Raw genomic sequence first — 6136 nt, 5'->3', positions numbered from 1 at the left:
ATTTAGAAAATAAACCTTAAAGTGTATGTCCTTTCACCTCAGAAATGTTTTCATACGTGCCTTCCTTCCTACATTATTTTCAAATGCACTTAAGACGGGAAAAAAAAAAGTTTCTCCCTTGTATCTTCTAATCTCATTTGAGCTAAGTGCTTTTATGTTGGATTCATGCAGGTGGGAAACATCTTTCAAGGCTCTTCCATTTCAGATTAATCTGTTTCTTCTGTTGGTTCCTTTCTGTTCTGTTAGTTAACTGGAGACAGAGTATTTAAAGTAATGGCTGCACAAGGAGCCATCAGAAAAGGCAGCAGGTGGGATGGATGCTTATAAGGCTTGAAGTGGACTGACAAGATATCAGCCACTCTACAGCTCTTATCTGTTGAAAGCAGCAGAACAGAAGGAGGACAATTAGACTTACTAGCTGGTCTACTGACCCGTAAGAAAAACGGGAATAAAAACACCGGGCTGTGATAAAACAGGCAAGACTGCAGAACAATAACAGAACATGCATAATAGTGCAAGAAAAGCTCTAGGAAAAAAAGAAAAAACGACTTTCTACTTGGTTTTGTTAGGAAAAACATAAATGGAGAAAACAATCAAGAGCTATGGAGAATAGAGCTAGTGTTTTAGGAAAATACACAGGGCCAGATCTTGCCTCCTGCGACTGCACATACTGTCTGTTCCTCGGGACTGTGGAAACAAGCCAGGAAAGAGTAATGGGCAGAGGATGGTGTTATCTCTGCTGCATAGTTCCCATGCAGCGCCTCAGAGAAGGACCATGCAGCCAGGGCCCCGGCAGGGAAAGCCGTCCTTGATTCCCACTCCGCATCCCTGAGGATATGCCACATTTAGGTGGTACGTGTGTGTGTCTGCAATCCGAGATGATCTGTCCCTGGGATTTCCTTGCATTGGGAAAAGGGAGGGCTGGTTTGAGTGTCAGGGTTTTACACACTGCGGACACGGGAGCGCTGACACAACAGCAAGCAGGGAGGCAGCGGTGGCACCACTGGAAGGCTACAGCATCCAGTCTGCTGTTGCCTCGGGCATTTGCTAGAAGAGGATTTGATCTTAGAAAAGGGGACCAGGGACATGGCAAGTCCTGGCTTCCTCCCCACAGCCCCTTCCCTCTCCTACCACTTACTCTTCCCCTACCTTCCACTTCAATAGTTTCCAGGAACCCAAGGAGGAGAGAGGATGTCTGAAGGGTGGTTAATCTCCCGGTTTTACATATTAAGAATATAAAGTTATGATCCAGCCTGCTGATTTATAAAGGCAATATCAAACAGCCAACCTTCTTTTCAGCCTCCTTTTCAGTTTCTCATTAATGCATATCATTCTCTTTCTTGTCTAGTGGAAAATCCCACGAAGTAGCAAACATATCCTGGAGTTCGCAGTGATGAATTACTTAAATTGCCTCCAGTAGGGATCCGCAAGACATATGGAAGGGTCATAGCCTCCATATCCCAGACCCTAGGGTTCTCTGGGGAATTCTGCATCACTTCCATTAAGTGCCATTGGAGTCATCTCCCCTCCTCCATCATTTCCTGCTGCCTTTTCTGCCTCCTTGCAGCAGCGCAAGCTAAGAAATTGTTTTGCCTTTAGCTCCCGCCCATATGGCTGTGCACTAATCCACGCTCCCACACCCATTCATGCAAAGAGTGGAGAAACTGTAGATGTAGATGTAGAAATGCTTCACTGAGCAGCACTGTCCACTATTCAGATTATAGCTGGCAAACAAAAGGTGCAAAAGAATCATGCTAGACAGGAGGACTGCCTCTCTCTCCATTTCTTGCAGTGTTTGCAGGGCTCTCCAATGTCCCTAGTTTGCAAAAAAAAAAAAAAAAAAAAAAAAAAAAGATGTTTTGGAGTGTCTCAGAAAACTCAGAATAGGGGGACAACCTATAATCTCCTCTCCTCTCTGTTAACAACCTTAAGGTGTTTTCCACAGGATTCTTTCTGGATTATTTTTGCTCCTCTGTCTGTTCTGCTTGGTCAAAAGAAGTCTCAAGCCTGGAATTTGCTGAAGAGCAAGGGGAGTTAGGAAAACAACTCACTGAAATGAAAGCAGATTTGGGAGACTAACTTTTGAAAATGCTTTGGTCCTGTCTTTTTACGCCAAAGCATTTTTCTACACGCGAGAAGCGTGTCAGGAAACCCACTACTGTCAGTACTGTGTGCAACAGCTCTCACACGCTGCATAGGGATGTCCTGGCACGGCGCATGCTGTCACGTCTTGTCTAATACTCGCCTGGATGCTGTCTCCCTTGCTAACGTGATGCTACATCAGGTCTCTTGCTCAGGAGATCCGAAGCCGGCCCGCTGTGCTGGCTGGCCCAGCGAGCTCACCTAATGACACTAGCAGGAAAAGCAGTATTACGGTTTATCCAGACACCAGGTTTACTCTGCTGCAGAAGTCGCAATGTGTTTACGCAGGATTTTAGAGCGAGTAGAAACTCAGCAGTGATGTAGGATGAGCATCAGGCTCCTTGAAATATCAGCAGGTATTTTGAGATATTATTTAGAAATTATTTAGCAATGCCCTATGAAAAAAAGCCGTGAACTTTAAGCTTAGGGAAAAACAAAACAGAACACACATAAATAAAAGTCTTTTGCGCTTCCAAGACAAGACAGTTCAGTAGAATGTGATTTGGTGATTAAATAATGCTCTGTGCAGGAAATCTGAGGTCCTAGGCCCCAACAGTTACAGCAATTCACACAGAGGGTTTGGAGCCTCAGATGATACCCATGTGCTCTCGATGGTCAATCTGCAGGTCGTGGCTTCCCCCGCAAAGAGCATGCTGTCCTCCAAAACTTCCACTGTAATACAGGGAAATGGGAAGAACAAAACTGAGAATCACAATCCTACATTGTTAAAAAACCTTGAACAAATGGAAAAACCTTGAACTAAACTCACTAAATAACAGCTAGACCTCAGAGGTCAAAAGAATGCAGATTTTTGCAGTCCTTTGTAAAACTCAGTGCTGCTTTCAGCACAGCTGTGTTAAATACTTGTGTTCTGGTAATACAAAGCACTAAGTAAGGTTTGTGACTGTGACCAAAGGCAAATGCTTTTCCACTTCGGTCAAGACTTCTGAATCACAGCCTTTAATTTGACACTGAAGAGATGACTTAAGCAAGAAGCATCTAAGTAAAACAGAGGTTTTCCCTCTACTGCCTCTTTCACACACCAGTTGAGACCTGGGGCTTCCACGTTTGTGTGTAACTTGGCATGGCCTCAGAGCCTGTACATCTGAACTGACTGCATGGGGAAGGGACAGAAACACGGACTCCTCTGAAAATGCAGATCGTAATGCAGAAAGTCTGTGTACCATGGGGCTTTACTACATGCAAAAAATGGAAAACAGAATCTCCTACTAAATGAATCTGATGGAAAAAAAGTATCACAGAAGGTTAAAAATGATAAAATTACCATGGAAGTAGAGTAGTCCTGCCTCGCAGAGGATACCTCTATTTGGAGCAGAAGAGCTTAGCAATCCCTGAAGTCTTTTTCCTGTTCACCGCAGTCGCAAACGCAGTGGCAATGTTTACCATGCAAGTATGGCCCAGCAGAGACAACATCTAGCTCAACACGCATGCTGGAGAACCGAACAAACGGGGCAAACTGGTTAAGTTAATCTCTGCAAATCTCCTTTTGCTCAGGACCTGTAGACCCAATCGATAGCTTTACATCCTTAACAAAACAAGGCTCCTCCAAAAGAATACATTAACTTTTCTCATAGGATTTTTTTAGGAAATCAAAATCTAAGCAATCTTAATTAGAAGGGCTCCTATCTGCCATTAATCCTTTTGGAATTACCCAAGTATATGCAAAAGTTCTTATTTATTACTCTAGTAAGTTCTCTTAAGTACAATTACTCCAATGAATGGCATGTAAACAAATAGATTTTCCATGGAAATTTTGTATTATTGATTATTACAACGTTTCTATTAAGCAGATTGCAAGGTAAAAGAAATTAGTTAGTGAAGTTGATGTAATCTAATCCATTTCATCTAGGGCAGGTGTGTGTTAGTCATCATGCCTCAGCTGAGGATACTGTAATAATGAAAAAACTACTAATAGTTGTAGTTGTAAGTATAGCCATGCAAATCAATACCCAAATTCTGTTAGAAAGACTACAGAGAAATCTTCTGATCAAAAACTAAAGTCAGATGATATACAATTTCTCATTTTTAAATAAAGAAGAATCTTACTGTAATCTTTATGAGCACGGCCCTTCATTCACCTCAGAACTACATACTTTACAGCATTTGAATTTTTGGCACATCAGCAGCTCTACAAACTCTACCCTTTTTATCACTTTCCTGAAGCCTTCTTATCCTGGAGCACATTGAAAGCATCTGTACAGATGCAGGCAATCGTAACAGTATGTGTGATTTCTAAGCTCAGCTTTCTCTAGAAAATGTGTTATATAGTATTTTTTTTTAACCTTTGCAGTCTGTCACATTTGATACTTCAGTTACTTCCTTGTTTTTTGTTGGCACATGCCTATTTTTAGACACGAGCTCATGCTGATCATTGCATCTCTTTCACATTGTAAGCGCATGCCTGTAAGTACAAGTTTATGGTATGTATAGTAGCACTTCTGGATGACATACATGAACATTCGCACAGACCCTCTCCCTGCCTTGCACTTCACTACTTGGTCAGCTTTATTCTCTCCTAGGCTTGGGGTGATGCACAGGAGGGAAGCAGATTGACTCGGAACACGTAAATAAAGGCTGAAGAATTGACCACAAAAGTGTGTAATTGCAATCACTTGCCAGAAAATAAATGCAGGTACTTGGACTCTAAACTACTGTTGCACAGCTTATTCATCACTGTGCTGACTCAAAATCCCATAAAAGTTGATAGTTTTTGAGCTTTTTAGTTATCGGGGCCATCTAAACTGTTATGTCTGAAGTTTGACCTAGCAACTGCAGTTCTTTGGGCAGCCTGTCCTTTCAGTCTCCCTCTGTACTGTGCTCACAGGAGCAAGTTTGGCATTGAGAAATATTTCTTTTCTCCTCAAAAAAACCTGAGAACTCAAAAAGCTCAGCCGTGCCTTGCTGCTACATGGAAACAGAGTGCAGCAAGTGCCACATCTGCTAGTGCCATGGTGCCCAACCTACACCCGGAAAGGGAGTGTAGACCTGTCTGCAGAGTTGATTCCTTCAGTACCAGACAGCAAACCGGACCCAAGGAGCAAAGTGGAGTTGTTTTAGCTGCAGTAGCACCAAGGGATATTTGCAGCATGCAGCAGCGCTCCCACATTTCCTTTTCACTCTCTGGAGGGGAAATGCAGGGACTTCCCAGATTACTGCACCCAGATGTGCAAGTCCTCAGGAGATCAAACAGAGCTTTCCTAGCCCAGGCCAGGGTGTAATCACCAGGCTTTGGAGACAAGTCTGGCCTCAAATGCATGCCCAAACCTGCGCTTGACGGAGTGTAAACCCAGCTACGTGACTGCAGCAGAGCCAGCAGCGCTCACATCTGAAATCCTGCTCCCATCCCCGACCCAGTTTTAATACGGCCAACAGTTTCCCTATAAGGGATTTCCTGATTTTTTTTTTCTTCAATTTCCGAGTCTTCATACAGGTTACTGCCTCATCCAGCTCAGGTTTCCAGGAGAGTTTTCTCTGGCTATTTTTAGCATTTTCAATGCTAATCAGGCACAGGAATCACACCGTCAAAGATGCCAAATACCTCCCGCAGTCAGTCAATAGCTGGAGGAGACAGCCTGACAGGAAGGAGGAGAGAGAAGGATCCTGCTGGGGTGAGCTGGGCTGTTTCCACTCAGTCCTGACCTCCTAAAGATTTCCCAAGATCCTTCCAGTTCTTGAAGACTCTGCACCACTGGGATTACATCTATGTTTCATTTAGAGGAAAGGTTACAGGCTGGGTTTTATCTTATGTGGGTCACTCCTGTGAGTTTTCCAGTTCGGATTAACCCAGATTTCAATGATTGCTTGCTTATCATAGAGGAAAAAAAAAAAAAAAAGAAGAAGAATATTAATACTAAGAAGTTCCTTTATCTAATTTCTCCTGCATTTCTAATCTAAATGAAAAACCTAGCAAAGTTCAGATTCAGATAGCTGGAATCTATAATAAAAACAGGAAAACAGTGAAGCAGCTTTAAAC

Source organism: Tinamus guttatus, unplaced genomic scaffold, assembly GCF_059628265.1.
Source record: "Tinamus guttatus ecotype Peru unplaced genomic scaffold, ASM5962826v1 Tinamus_guttatus_pri_ptg000215l, whole genome shotgun sequence".
Taxonomy (NCBI): Eukaryota; Metazoa; Chordata; class Aves; order Tinamiformes; family Tinamidae; genus Tinamus; species Tinamus guttatus.
Note: the sequence above shows the minus strand (reverse complement) of the source record.